Consider the following 16,406-nt stretch of genomic DNA (forward strand, 5'->3'; position numbering starts at 1 on the left):
TGAACTTGAAGATTTCTTCTGCTGCCCCTCAGTGAAGCTGTCTCTTTCCTCACAATCTCTCCTTTCTGGCCACTTGACCTCATCTCACTCGATAATCGGAGAGGATGGGAGGGAAGAGCTGGAAACTCTGGAGAACTAGAGGAAATGAGAGGATGAGAAGGGGAAGGTGTCCACTTTCTCGTTCCAAAGGAACAGTCAGAGATGCAAGTCCTCTTTCTTGCTCATCCTCCCTAAGAAGGTAACTTATATCTAGGACCACAATATAATCCTTTAACAAATGCTCCCAAACCACCATCACAGCTCTCCTTCCGGCATGACTCAGCGCCTTGACAAGAAACTGTCTTGGCCTAGAAGTTTCCACCCCGCAGTGCTGTAACAATGTGACCAGCGGCCTTCCCGTGGGGTCCTGAATTCCCCCTGGCCACCAACCAGGTTACGCTCAAGAGGTATATGCCACCCTCCAGCTTTCTTCCCTCCCCGCTCAGGAAGTTTCCGTCGCAGCACATTTGCTGAGACCAATGGAGACCCAGTCCTCAGCCTTTCACTGAAGCCTCCCCTCAGGCTGGCTGGCACTCATCAGTCACCTCAGACACAGAGTATCTTAGTTCCCCTGGAGTCAGTCACGCAGAATTGGGCTCAGCTACCCGCATCCCTCACCTGTTGCCCAGCAAGGAAACCCTGAGGCCCAGCCACACACCCACAAGCCCACCAAGGTCCAAGCAGACTCCTGAACAGAGCTAGACTCCAGAGTTTACCGAAGGCCGCCTCCACCCTTGCCCACACCCTTCCCTCTGGCCCAACGGCTCACCATTTTAGCAGTTGCACAAATTCAGTCTTTTATTTGTGTAAAACATTAACACAAATAATGTATACTTTTAGATTAGATATTGAGTATGTTCATATTTTCTTGGAGGTTTAGTTTCTATTATTAGACGCCAAACCTGTCTTCTCTGTGAAGAAATGACCCTTCTTTTCTTTTAAGAAGAATTGCTTTGACAGTACTTGTATTTCAGTATTAATTTTGTAAAAGTGTGAAGACTGGATTCTGTAACCATTGGGAGGATGGGAACATGGGGACAGGGAATGTGGTTCTTAGGAGTCTCCAAAAAGGAAACAAAGACAAAAATGTGAGCTTTGGACAGCATTTTCTTTCTTTTGCCAATGACCTGACAACTCTGTTCTGCCTATCACAGGTACAGCCTACCTGCACCCCTGCCCCCTCCAGAAAAGCCCCTACACAGGTTAGAACTGGAGGATAACAGGGATTTGTACTCCAACTAGTCAACAAAGAGAAGTCTAGGCTAAACTGTAGGATTCCAAAAAAACAGGGGGGCCATCCAGAGGATGAAGGAGACAACTCCGGGCTCTGGGAGCTTTATGGGCAGACTGGGATACGCCCGCCGCACCCAAGAAGAGCAAAGGAGACACTGCAGTGGAGGAGACAACTCCGGGCTCTGGGAAGAATCTATTTTCCACAAGACCAAGCTGAGAACAGGTTTGGAATCCAATAGAGTCAAAGAGCTAATAGCAAAGCTTAGGATCACAGCAGGTTACAAACCAGTCAAAAGATCGCTTGGCCCCAATATTTCACATTTTCTTATTTGTTTTCTTTTTTACTTTTTATTTCCCTGTAGAAGTTACTTTTAAAAATTTCAGTCTTGTCATAGGCTGCTATGGCGAAAGGGCTGTGCTCACTCCTGTGGCAGCAATAGTGCTGCAGCCAACTTGGCAGTAAAGGTCTGCGCCCTCTCTCCTCTGTCCTATGCTTCTCATCAGAGGGGCTCTGGTGGAGGAAAGGAGAACTGGGACCAGAGAAGGACGACAGTAAGAAAATGCCTTCAAAGGATAAGGAGTTTTCATTGAATCTTTCTTACATTAGGTGGTATCCTCTCATTCTCAAACAGGAAAAACAATTCACCCAAAACATTACTCCTGAATCTTAAAAGCGTGATGCACCAATTATGCCACAAGTAGAAAAAAGAATTCAGGGAGGCCCGTTTCTATTTCTTAGAATTAATGACGCCATAATACGACTCCCCGAGGAGTAACCCTGTGGCATCCCTCTGACCTCACCCTCCTAGTGGTCCCACTTGATTCTCATCACCTCTTCTACCCAGTCCTATCCACACCTCTCGACACATCTCTCCTCTCCTTTCCCAACCAGACTCTTTCAGCAGATTTAGGGGATAAAAACTCGCAACTCCCGCCTGCCTCCTACTCTACGTTGCATCCCCCGTCCTATCTTTTCCTGTATTTGCCCACGTGAAATGGAAAGGGGGCAGCTACTGTGGCCTGTCTCTCAGAAATGCTCTTCGTTGTTTGGCAACCAGTACAAACCACTGTCTCTGAATCACTTCAACTCCTCACAAGCCGAGGAACCGTCATTTAGCAAACAGAGGCGCCCAATTCAAACTGAGCTCAGGAAGTATAGTGATTTTGAGGAAGAGAGTTCTGAATTCTGGGTTAAGGAGGTAAATATCCCTTGAGGATGAGCATAGCACTATGATGAAGCGCAGCAAAGAGATGCAGAGGGTCTGTTACTACCTCTGCGCACCTGTCTTTCCATCTCTAAGTAGGATATCATCTAGGCTCAGTCTCTCCACATCCTTGTCTCTCTTCTTCACTCCTCTCCCTCATTCCTGCTCCTCATTTTACTGTAAGGTACATGAGAGATGACAGGCTGAGGAGGCTGAGAAGGCTGGGAAGTCAAGTCTCATGGACAGGCCAGCTGCAGGACATGGCCCAGGAGGGCCAGAGGAAAGTACATGATGCATTCGTGTGCCTACATGCCCTCTTCCCACAGGCTGTTTCTCCCTTCAGAATAAGTTCTCTCTGCCGACCTGACTTCCCCGGCTCAGCTCCTCAAGCCCTTTATGACCATTAGATCCCATCACTACCTCCTGCTGGCAGCAGGGAAGCCCTTGGGTTTAATATGCAAAATCAAGGGATAATTAGCTCCTGGCCGGCCAACCACTTCCCTTCCTCTTGGACATTTCCCACAGCTTGAGTCCCCAAGACAAGGCCACTGCACAAGAAAACCCAGTTTCCATTCTACACATACTTCCCACACATTGAGAGGATTTAGCTGAGGTGAGTACCATGGAGGATGAAGGCCATTTTCTGAATCCACAGAAAACCCTCAACCCATTCTCAGCATCCTTGGTGTTTTATTAGGACCATCTCAGGTGGAAGAACAGAAAGAGACCTCCTTAGATGACCTGAAGAAGAATCAGTTTAATGGGATTCTATCTCTCTTCTAATGCTCTAGCACATTTGTTTGCCCCTCTCGCCTCTGCTCTTTTCCTCCATCTCTGACTAATCATGATCCTCTCTGGCCTCTGTGGTTTCCCTCTGGGGGAGGGGAGAACACCTGCCGTACTAGCAACAATTGGCTTCACGGCCCTGTCCAGTAGCTGTGAACAACTTGCCCAGGCCCTACTTCCCCCCAAGCCTCTTGCCTTAGTCCTGCTCAGTTTATCAGAAGCATTTCTAGTCACTAACAGCGGACAAACCATCCAAGACAATCAGAAACTAACCTTCGCTGACAGCCAGTCAAATGCTAACCCCCCACTATAGTGCTCCGTCACATTCTCCATCCCAGGGCCAACAGCCCCTCTCATGATACTATTATCACTTGCCTCAGTGCCCCAACTGCAATGTCACTGTCTTGCCATATCCCATGGCTGCTCCAAAGCCACTCATTCCATGCCTACCCAACTGCTTATTTAGCCCTTGATCCATGGACGTGAAAAATCAGAGCAGCTTCCAGAAGCTGATTGCCTAGATTTGGCTCTCAAAAGTACCCCTTGCCTGTCTCATTTGTCCCACCCAGATCTGAGCCCTGTGATAAGGTCATCAGGGATTGCCTGTGAGCATCAGTAAGGTTCTGAAGGGTTTATGCAAAGTCTGTCTAAGTTAGGAAATGGAATGCTTTCTGAAATCTTGGAAGACTGAGAACTCTAGATATATTCTTTGTAAATTAATAGAACCATATTCAGTGGAAACAAAAGTAGAAAAGACTTTGAAGACTTGGCAACTAAGTTAACTAGCTCATTTCAGGGTTAGCTCTCTTAGCTCTCTCAGTGTGGCCTCAGCACCTTTCGTCACTGGCCTCCACCTTGCCTCAGTCCTTCTCATCCTTGTCTTTGTCTTCTTCTCTATCTCCTCTTGTTTCTTTCTGGCCCACCTTATCTCCTTCCTACCCTTTTCTCCCCAGGCACTATAGGCCTCGGGCCCCTTAGCTGGGGGAGGCTTTGCACTTCAATTGTGGGCCTATAGGTTCCCCATCCTTCAACAGATCCATATTACGGATAATCTAGGGACTCAGAAAGATTCTTCATTCTTCCTTCAACATCACCTTCTCTTAGCTACCTCAGCACTGCTCACTCTGCATCCTGCAACAGATACCTCCCATTCAGTGATCTGATAAAGGGGAACACAAAAACTAGTGAGGATAGGAAAGGCCAAGGGAAATGGAGTATGAATGGGGAGCTTCCTCTTCTCTGATCAGAACGTTTATGAGCTGTACTGTGTACTCCCCAAGGTATTCAGGAGACTCCAGTGATATACACTCTCCCTGTCAAAGAGAAAATGATTTCCTTGTCTCCAGGTCTGTCGGGGGAGTCTTTCTCTCTCAGCCTTCAAAGACCAGTGGTCCCCGAGGAAGTTGACACTTGTGACAATGACTGATGGGAATTTCCAGTGGAGCCTTGAGTCTTACCACCATTCCCTTTTCCCAAGAGAGACAACAGGGTGGGCCTCTCCCCACCCCAGCAATCACGAAGGCTGTTCTGCATAAGATGACACAGCTCACCCAGCGCCTGCCCACACCACATCCCATTCCCGTTCTCACCTGTACCTCCCTCCTTCACCTCACTTCTAACAGGGCCCCATTTTAGGACACTTTTGAGAAGGACAATAATCTCTCCTCCTTCCTACTTCCCATCCTTTGGGATCCCAGCTCTAGCACATCTAACACCCTTACTCTTTAACTCAGTCCTCCCTTCTCATCCCCCAAGAGGGGTGGCTTCTGCAGTTCTCATAATCACGGTGGGGACAGAGAGGGCATGGCCTGTTTTCCGGGTTCTCCCTTTTACTTCTCCACTCAGTTCTGATTCCACTTTAACTACATTTTAACTACTCTGGCAACCCCTCCCCCACCCCAAGAGGGCTAATAACAAGAGCTAGCAGTTACTGAGTGACAACCATGTGCCAGGCATGTACCTGCTCAGCTTTCCTGGGACTCCAGCTCTAAGTCCCTACAGTACCCTCTCTTTCTTTCGTCATACTTTCCATCTCTTAATTCCCTATCTCATCTCTCTTATCTCTGACCCCCTCTTCTAAAAAGTTGTGTGGTGATCCACCATTCTTCCAGATGCCACATCTTCCGTGGCTGTACCCTTACAAGATGGGCCACTCCATATCTGTGCTCCAGCCATTCCGATATCCTCTTCGGAAGCATCTCAGAGTCCAGGCCTCTCCTTCTGTCATCCAAGCCAGCTCTTACTTAGAGGCCTTCACAGAGTGACCATTTCCACGGGCAAGAACACCCCAATCACTGCCCCACCTGCCTGCCGTCCTGCTCCCTAGCTCCTTGACCTTTAGAGTCCCCAGCAGGGGCTGCATCATTTCACCCAGGTCTCAGAACCTATTCAGGCCCCAGGAAAAACTTCAGCATTTCACACAGGCTACAGAAGCTGCAATAAACACCTTAAACTCTTGTCTCCTAAGCGCTACCTAAGTCTTCTGTCCCCATGCCCGGCCACCTTTCCTCCCTCCAGCCCACTCACTTTCCCAACTGCTTAAGAAATCAAGCCCTCATTTATTAAGTGACCCATTCAGCATAGCAGTCCCACATTTTTCTTTTTGAACGATTCATTTTGTACTTTTAGACCCCAAACGTGTGTCTTCTTTGAAGGAGAAAATTTCCTTTCACCCTTTACTAGGACGACGCTCGTTTTCAAACATGAAAAACGGCTGACCGGATATTGACAAAACCGTTACCCCAGGGTCTCGCGATGAGAGAACTGGCTGGTAACTGGCACAGCACTTCCAAGATTCATCATTCACTGGGCTACTGACCTGTCAATCACTTCTGCTGGGCCAATGAGCAGCATCGCCTCGCAAGAAACAGAGGTTGGGGGACAGGCCAAGTGTTTCTTGGCTATTTGACCCCAGTGATGGCCCTGCTGACCCCACTTGCTGCTTTCCCCGCTGACGTCTGCACCTCGTGGGCGGGTGGGCGTGGGGAGGGGATGGTTGAGTCAGCCTAGACCCACACACAGGTTAAGGGATTTGGAAGGGGAAGGGGAAAAGATTTAGCACCAACTAAATGTTGGAGTTTAGCAATAGTAAGTACTGGGAAGGCAGCATTGGTTGGATTCTGCCGAAATCCCCTTGCCAGTTCCCTTACTGCGTGAACCTCAGTTGGTCTCTCCCTTGTCCTGGGCCTCAGTTGCTTTTTCATAAGGAGGGGGTTGATTCCTCAAGATCTCTCAAACTTTTATTTTTTTTTTCAATCCACAAGCATTTATTTACAATTCTGAAAACTTCCACATAATTACAAATGGGACAACAGTAGTAAATTACTATTTGGATAAAGAAAAGATACAAGTTAGCACAACCTAGTTTACAAGCTTACAATTAGGCACCTTCGATTTGGTGCTAAGTCATAAAATATTCTTTTGCAAGTTATGAAACATATCCAATAGGCATGTAATGGCCAAAATGTACAAATGATACAAATATCTATAGACATGACAATGTACAAATTGCGACATAAATCGATCAGAAACTAGAAAATCTATGTTGGTCTTATAGTTCCAGCTTGCCAAAAGATACAGGCTTTGGGTGGGAACACAAAAAAATCCAGACCTGGCCATAACAGGGTTTCCAGAAAGTATGGGAACTAGCAAAGAGTAGGCCTCTGGATGGGAGTGGGTCCAACGTGAGATGAAACAATGCCTTAATGGGTATGTAGTATGCTGGGACGGAAAATCTAGGAGCAAGGGATATTTGGAGAATCAGATAGCTAAGTATTTGACACTAACAAAATCTACCAGTATCCCATAGGGCCTCAGGTACCATGCAAGGGTTTGAGGGATTCCAGTGTTTAATTAAATCACAATGTGACAATGGGAGGAATTAAGGACAGCCTCAGGGGTAGATGAACTGGGGATGTTACACCGAGACATGTCTCAGTTAACCTGATGGGTTCAAAATGCAGGAAGTGGGTATACGGGACAAGACAATACCCTAACTGTAAGAATAAAGGTTTCGGTCAGGGTAGGGCCTCATGTTCCTAAGTGTTGAAATAGAGCTCTTTAGTTTTTTCCTCCTACATGTAAGATTCTTTTAGAGGTTAAGATGATGCTGAACCTGCAAGCTAAAGTTAAATGGCTGGAACTAGGGAGAGGAAATAAGTTACATGGGCTCGGAACCAGGAAAAGCCTAACTAAGGGTTTGCCTAAATAGAATTGAATGTTGGAACTGAATATTTTAATATGTAAACATTTTACTGATACCAAAATGTGTCTTCCCACACTCCCCCCAATCTCACACCGCCCACCCTAACCTGCAGTAGCTATGGGTCCCTTGATTTCCATGGAAATATAGAGAAAAGAGACACTGATTTGGCTTGCAGGTATTTAGTAAGTTGTTAGCCTCACATCATATACTAGTATCATGTAAGTAGGCCATCTGAAGTAGGAAGCTTAGGGGAAAAACCTTGAAAAACACTTAAAAGCTTAAGCCACATCTCTATACTACAACACCTTTCACAATTTCTTCTCAGAGAAGCATCATCCCCATCAGTGAAAAAACTCCTATCTCATAATAGGAGAAACAGGCCTAAAACTTAAATGTGTGTCTTTGGAGATCCCGTCTATGGGATATCTTCCTGGTACTAGAAAAGTCCCCAGAAAGATCAATCTTCGCACCCCTCCCTGAAAGCTTACCACCAAGGAAAATGACTAGATCCATAGATTTCCTCCCTCAAACCAGCTTACCTCACATAGAAATCATTAGCAACTCAGCCCTTACTCACATTATCACAGTCACAAGAGTGGTTAGGGAGCAAAGCACTAACCACGGGAACTAAAACAGAGGCAACCCAGACCAAGTTGGGCTGATGTCAAACTTCTTATTTTTTTGATATTTCGGAAGACAAGGAGGGGAGAACCCAGCTTAACCACAGGACAATTAATTGTGAACATGGGGAAGGCAATGGGTCAGAGGTGGAGAAGCACTTCCAGGATCCAGAGCTAAGAGGATGCTCAAAAGGAATGAAGGAGGGATGCCCTCTAGCCTGAGGGAGAACTTGAGGAGGGGGATAGCTTGCCAGAAGGGCCTCTCTGAATGTGGACTCAGAAGATAGAAGAAGCATTTTAGGCCAGTGTCTACTCCTACTTTAGGGGTGGGGAAAGGAGCGCTGTGGAGCTTAAAGAATCTCCTCTCACCCCATTTATGGGTCGTTTTGTTTCTTTCCTGGAGTTTCCTATAAAAGGTCTTTTTGAAGAGTTTGGTCTTTTCTCGCCAAGTTGAACAAGGATCTGTTCCCACACTATAAGTGAACCCCCTTCATTTGCTGTTTTCTATTTTCTCAACCAACACCACCCGCAGAAGCTGAAATGACCCTTGGGCTTTTCCGGTGACTACCCAACACCATTTCCTGCCACCTGGGGATAAGACAGAATAATTGTTGGCAGCAAGAAGTGAGTATGGGTAAGGAAAGGGCAACACTTTCCCCTCTGCCCAGCCCTCCTCGCTCTTTCTTTCCTCATATCCTTCTGCCCAGCCCTTCCCTGCCCCCACCTGCTGATTCCAGCCAGGGCCACACCAAGTTCCACTTTTAACTCCCTCCCCAGAAATTCAGGGGACCTGAAAGCATGCTCAGGAAGGGTTATTCCCTGGCACAGCCTCTCCATTGTCTGCTCCACTGAGAAGTAATCAGCTTCCAGAAAGTTTGAGAAATCGCTTTTCAGCAAGAGGATACCAAATCAGTTTAGAGGAATGGTCTGTTATGAGTACAGTTGGCAAAACCATTTCTCTGACCCGTGGGGTATCTGAATACTTGACATTGGCCTTGGTGAGTTAGGGGTTGTCAGCCGAGGAGGTGTAATAAGTTTTTCGAGACCCGAATTATGTCTTGCTGCTTAAGCTTCTACCAAAAAGATTCCTACTTCTCAAACCATCCACCTTTCCCACAACTGTTTTTTCCCCTCTGTCTCATATTTCTTGCTTTCACTCTGTTCTCCTTACTCTCTCTTTTCCTGTGTCTTTCTCTCTGGTTGGATTTGTTTTTCCTTTTATTTTCTGAGGCCAAACTGGAATCTGGAGGCAACGTTGGCATGCCGGTGGTTCAGAGGAGGAGACCTGAGCATTCGCCTTAAGAGGCAGACCCACCCTCCCCAATGCAGCAGGGATGAATTTTACTCCCCATCCACGTCCTCAGATGCTCTCTCAGACACCCCATTGGTACTAGGCTTGTTCTCTAGGCCTACTAGAGGGGTGCCCCCACTCTAATCCAACATCCCCAGTGATTAGCAGCCCTGCCTCCTGCTTCCCATGTCCACCGCCATGGCAGGGCCCCTAAAGAAGCAAAACATAGGCACCTTAGACTCTGGCATACCGAGGCCAGGCCATGATCCTGTTGGCCTCACCTTCCTGCCATCTTTATATTTCATAAAAATATTGTTAAGGTAGCTTCCTGGTGGCACAGTGGTTAAGAATCTGCCTGCCAATTCAGGGGACATGGGTTCGAGCCCTGGTCTGGGACGATCCCACATGCCGCCGGAGCAACTAAGCCCATGCGCCACATCTACTGAGCCTGAGCTCTAGAGCCCACGAGCCACAACTACTGAGCCCACACGCTGCAACTACTGAAGCCCGTGTGCCTAGAGCCCATGCTCCTTAACAACAGAAGCCACTGCAATTAGAAGCCCGTATACCACAACGAAGAGTAGCCCCCGCTCGCCGAAACTAGAGAAAGCCAGTGTGCAGCAATGAAGACCCAACGCAGCAAAAAATAAATAAAATGAATTTTTTAAAAAATATTGTTAAATGGTATTCATGTGTCTAAAGTACTGGTTAAGTATTTGTTGTTTCAAAACATAACATTAAATTGTATTCTCCTCTTTTTCCCCATTGTATCCTTTCTGGGACCAAAATGATAGGGAGAGGCTGAGAATGAAGGTAAAGTTGGAGAAAGCATGACAGTATCCGTTTCTCAGGAGAGAGTGATCACGTGATCACGAAGCTTGCTACACACACGGTGTTTGAGAACACAAACGGCCCTGCTCCCCCCAGCCAAGAAGATGGTTTCCCTGCACTCCAGACACAGCTTTCAATTGGGGTGCATTTCCCCTACTCTATTAGGACATTATGTAACAGAGATTTACAGGTCAGAAAGAACTTTTTGTTACTTATAATAATAAAAGTCCTAAAATAGTTACATTTGGGTTGGTCCCAAATCCAGTCGACTATCATGTAGCTGTTAAAAAGATACATTTGAAGACTTTTTTCTTGTGACAGGCAGAAAAAAGCATATTCTAAAACTGTGTAGGCAGTATGTGCAGAATCTTCTAAAGGTAAACAAAATTCCGGAAGAGTTTGGAATTATGGGTGATTTTTATTTTGTTACACACTTTTTATTTTCTACAATGAGCATGTATTATAATCAGAAAAAAAAATGTAAATTGTAAAAGTAGTTGGTTCTTCCCTGTTGTAAATGAAGAAGGAATTGGAACGAACTGATTGAGGGAGCTCTTAGGGCTGGCTGTCCCTGACATGACAACCTGGCCCGTGAAGTTGGAAGGTCTAATGGGAGCCAGGAATTTACAGTCCTGCGAATTGTCAGCAAGACACAGGCAGATTCAGCTCTGGTGGGGGAAAAGACAGTGTATATTCCACCTCACCTCATCTGCACTCACTTTTCCTTTCTTACGCCTTCTTTGTGCTGAAATGACAAGGATACCATATTTAAAGGCAAAAAACCTGGGTTAAGATACCGACCCTAGCCCCTCCTAGGTGGGTAACTGGGCAAATTATTCAATCCTACAGAACCTTAGCCCGTTGATCATGCAAAGCTCACTCTCACCACAGAGCTTTTGCAATCGCTTTTCCCTCTTTCTGGAATGCCGTGCTCCCAGATCTTCCTGTGGTTTGTTCCTTCCTGCATTTGGGTCTCAATGCAAACGGCATCTCCTCAAAGAGTTCCTCACTCCAGTCACGTCCCATAACATTTTTTTCAATTTTATTTTCTCTGAGCACTGATCCCTAACTAAAATAATCTCCTGTTTTGCTTAATTGCTTATTGCCTCTTAGAAATTAAATTCTTTGGGAGCAGGAATCTCATTGTCTCGAGCACTGCTGTATCCCCAGTGCCTAAAACGCTGCCTGTCACTAATTAAATGAGTCGAACACTGTGCGATACATTTTCACCATGTTTTCTTATTTAATCTTCCTAAGAACTTCGTGTGGTTCACATATGAGGGAAAGGTTAAGAACAGAGAGGTGAAGTACAATGAGTAAGTGGCAGAGCCAGAATTAGAACTAATTCCAGAATACTTTCCGCTTCGCTACCCTTCCCTCCCAAACAGCCGGCATGGGACCTGCTTGGGAGAGAGAGGGCTGGGACAGTTCAAGGGCAGGGAACATCAAGGGCCAAGTCTCTGAGTCCAGAAAGTTCAAAATAGTAAAAAGCCTGAATTGGGTATGGTCATGGGAAGCCGTGGGAGCAGAGGACGGAAAAAGCCAGAGGGGCTTGTTGCAATTCAGGAACTTGAGAGCATTTTATGAGTATCTGAGCAGCACATGGTCTCTTTTATTCATTCCATAAAGAGAAACTGAACACCTCCTGTGGGCTTTAAGTGATTCAGAACGTCCCTGGAATGGGCAGTCCCTGTCCTTAATTGAACACCTACTGTGTGCTCTGCACGGCTCAGGGCCCATCTAGGCCGGGAGAGTCTTGTCCTTGTCCTCTTCGTATCTGGGGTACCGCATCAAGCCAACTGGCTGTCTGGTTAGCAGGGGTTACCTGCCCTGAGCAGAGACAGATGGGAGATTTCAGTCATCATTAACATTTATTGACCAGCGCAGCTGGAATTTCCCAGAGAGAGGAATTAATCTCGCTACTGACTGAGAGCAGACATCCTGCTGGGAGTAGTTACATAAATTCTGTTGCTCAAATTAATTAGGATTGTGATTCATTTGTTTAATGAGGAAGAATCTGATGGTGGTAAGAGGCAAGCCTGCAGGCCTTTCGGAACCCAGCCAATCCCAGGTGACACTGCGGCAGGTGGAAGGGCTGGCCTGGTTGAACTGGGACCTGACGTGGGTGGAAGGACCCAACCAATCAGTAAGAGGAATAAACTGAGGCAGGCAGAGACAGCCAATCAGAATACAGTGCTAGTTTAGAAGGGAGTCCGAGGCTTTGCGGCCTCCGGAGCTCCTGCCTCTCAGGGTTGCAAGCGTGGAAGGACCTCTCAGCTTCATCCCCAGTCTTCCATCCTCCTCTTTTTTCCAAGCTGTGGAGAAAAATGCAAACAGCTGAAATCGCCTCAGTAGTGCACCCATTTCCTCCCATCCCGCAAAATGCCAGATTATATCATTCAAAGGAGGAAGCATTCTTTCAATAAAGATCTTTTGCTAAAAAAAAAAAAACAAAAAAACTTTTGCTTGAAGCATATAGAAATATTTGTGTCTCACTCCCACCTCTACTTATAAAGAGATCCCTCCTCTTTACCAAGAATGTCCCGACTGCCTGTTGATCAAACCCCATCAGTGTCCTTCACTCGATCTGTGAGGCCCCTCCTCTTACTGTGACTGACCAAGATGGTGCAACCTGGATAAATCGTGAGTCGGGCACTACCAGACTTTTCAAAAGCATGTGTTTGGCTGCCTGAGGGCTTTCATCCTCTTCCCAGACTAGGCGGAGAAGCTTTGCCTAGAGCTCAGTCAGTTACACCTCACTTAGAAAATGGGTAGCCACGAAGGAGCACTAATCTGGGAACCCGAAGTCCAAAGCCGGGTGACCTAAGACAAGTCTTGTTAGTCTCTGGGCCTCAGTTTCCTCATCCTTGAAAGGGGACTACCTTCTGCTCTGAGGAGAATGGAGCTTCTGCCCTGGCACCCTGCAGACTGCCCCCACCACAGCCCCCAGCAGTTAGAGGTCGTTTTCACATCTAAGTCAGATCTTGGCACTTCTCACGTTTTAAAACCCTCCAAAGGCTTAATAATAAAAATGTAAACTAACATTTATCCCATGGCTAAAGAGGCCCATGTGATCCATCCCCTGCTTTCTTCTTTGACCTCAACCTCTGCAGCACCTCTCCCTCACTCCACTTCAGTATTTCCTCTTGAATACAAAAAGTCCACTCTCTCCATCAGGCCTTTGCTCTGGCTGGTCCTTTTCCCTGGAACATTCTTCCTCAGCTCTTTGCATGGGCAGAAACTTACCATTTCTTTCCCTGCTTAAATGTCACCGTCATGGAGACACCATCCCTCACTACCCAGTCTAAGGTAACTCAGGCCGTGGCCCAGTGGTCCAGTGGTTAGGACTCTGCACTTCCACCAGGGGGAGCAGGTTTGATCCCTGGTCAGGGAACTAAGATCCCGCAAGCCAAAAAAAAAAGTAACTCAGGTTCTATCCATTACCCTGTCTTGTTTTTTATCAGAACACTTTATACTGCTGGCCTTTTTATTGGTTTGTTGTCTATCTTCCCCAAATTGAATTCAAGGTCCACAGGACCAGGAACTTTCCCCATTGCATCATTCAGAGTCCAGTTAGGAAAACAAAAACTGCACTAGATATTTCAACAATGATAATTTAATAAAAGGAGTTTGTTTAAAACATATTAGAAGTCAGTTGCTCAGCAGCGGTGGCTGTGGTCACCAGGAAGGATATGGGACGGCTGGCAAAGATAATCACCATAGCAGTGTGTGAGCCCCTCAGGTATCTGTCTAAACTGGAACTTATGCTGTAGACATTTCTTTGTGGATTTGTCTGAAAACCTAAGGTGAGCAGAAGCAAAATGGACTACAATCCTGCAGCCTGTGAAACAAAAACCACATTCACAGAAAGATAAACAAAATGAAAAGGCAGAGGACTATGTACCAGATGACAAAACAAGATAAAACCCCAGAAAAACAACTAAATGAAGTGGAGATAGGCAACCTTCCAGAAAAAGAGTTCAGAATAATGATAGTGAAGATGATCCAGGACCTCGGAAAAAGAATGGAAGCAAAGATTGAGAAGATGTAAGAAATATTTAACAAAGACCTCGAAGAATTAAAGAACAAACAAACAGAGATGAACAATACAATAACTGAAATGAAAAATACACTAGAAGGAATCAATAGCAGAATAGATGAGGCAGAAGAATGGATAAGTGAACTGGAAGACAGAATGGTGGAAATCACTGCCACAGAACAGAATAAAGAAAACACAATGAAAAGAAATGAAGACAGCCTAAGAGACCTCTGGGACAACATTAAACACACCAACATTTGCCTTATAGGGGTCCCAGAAGGAGAAGAGAGAGAGAGAAGGGACCCAAGAAAATATTTTAAGAGATTATAGTTGAAAATTTCCCTAACATGGGAAAGGAAATAGCCACCCAAGTGCAGGAAGCACAGAGAGTCCCAGGCAGGATAAACCCAAGGAGAAATACACCAAGACACATAGTAATCAAATTGACAAAAACTAAAGACAAAGAAAAATTATTAAAAGCAACAAAAGAGAAATGACAAATAACATACAAGGGAACTCCCATAAAGTTAACAGCTGATTTCTCAGCAGAAACTCTACAAGCCAGAAGGGAGTGGCACAATATTTTTCCTCTTTTTTTGTCTTCTTTTTTTTAGATTCCATATATATGTGTTAGCATATGGTATTTGTTTTTCTCTTTCTGACTTACTTCACTCTGTATGACAGACTCTAGGTCCATCCACCTCATTACAAATAGCTCAATTTTGTTTCTTTTTATGGCTGAGTAATATTCCATTGTATATATGTGCCACATCTTCTTTATCCATTCATCCGATGATGGACACTTAGCTTGTTTCCATCTCCTGGCTATTGTAAATAGAGCTGCAATGAACATTTTGGTACATGACTCTTTTTGAATTATGGTTTTCTCAGGGTATATGCCCAGTAGTGGGATTGCTGGGTCATATGGGAGTTCTATTTTTAATTTTTTAAGGAACTTCCATACTGTTCTCCATAGTGGCTGTATCAATTTACATTCCCACCCACAGTGCAAGAGGGTTCCCTTTTCTCCACACCCTCTCCAGCATTTATTGTTTGTAGATTTTTAATGATGGCCATTCTGACCGGTGTGAGATGATATCTCATTGTGGTTTTGATTTGCATTTCTCTGATGATTAATGATGTTGAGCATTCTTTCATGTGTTTGTTGGCAATCTGTATATCTTCTTTGGAGAAATGTCTATTTAGGTCTTCTGCCCATTTTTGGATTGGGTTGTTTGTGTTTCTGATATTGAGCTGCATGAGCTGCTTGTAAATTTTGGAGATTAATCCTTTGTCAGTTGCTTCATTTGCAAATATTTTCTCCCATTCCGAGGGCTGCCTTTTTGTCTTGTTTATGGTTTCCTTTGCTGTGCAAAAGCTTTTAAGTTTCATTAGGTCCCATTTGTTTATTTTTGGTTTTATTTCCATTTCTCTAGGAGGTGGGTCAAAAAGGATCTTGCTGTGATTTATGTCATAGACTGTTCTGCCTATGTTTTCCTCTAAGAGTTTGATCGTTTCTGGCCTTATATTTAGGTCTTTAATCCATTTTGAGTTTATTTTTGTGTATGGTGTTAGGGAGTGTTCTAATCTCATTCTTTTACATGTAGCTGTCCAGTTTTCCCAGCACCACTTATTGAAGAGACTGTCTTTTCTCCATTGTGTATCCTTGCCTCCTTTGTCATAGATTAGTTGACCAGAAGTGTGTGAACTTATCTCTGGGCTTTCTATCCTGTTCCATTGGTCTATATTTCTGTTTTGTGCCAGTACCATACTGTCTTGATTACTGTAACCTTGTAGTATAGTCTGAAGTCAGGGAGTCTGATTCCTCCAGCTCCATTTTTCTTTCTCAAGATTGCTTTGGCTATTCAGGGTCTTTTGTGTTTCCATACAAATTGTGAAATTTTTTGTTCTAGTTCTGTGAAAACTGCCAGTGGTAGTTTGATAGGGATTGCATTGAATCTGTAGATTGCTTTAGGTAGTATAGTCATTTTCACAATGTTGATTCTTCCAATCCAAGAACATGGTATATCTCTCCATTTATTTGTATCATCTTTAATTTCTTTCATCAGTGTCTTACAATTTTCTGCATACAGGTCTTTTGTCTCCTTAGGTAGGTTTATTCCTAGATATTTTATTCTTTCTGTTGCAGTGGTAAATG

This window comes from Delphinus delphis, chromosome 8 (assembly GCF_949987515.2).
Source record: "Delphinus delphis chromosome 8, mDelDel1.2, whole genome shotgun sequence".
In the NCBI taxonomy this organism is placed as follows: Eukaryota; Metazoa; Chordata; class Mammalia; order Artiodactyla; family Delphinidae; genus Delphinus; species Delphinus delphis.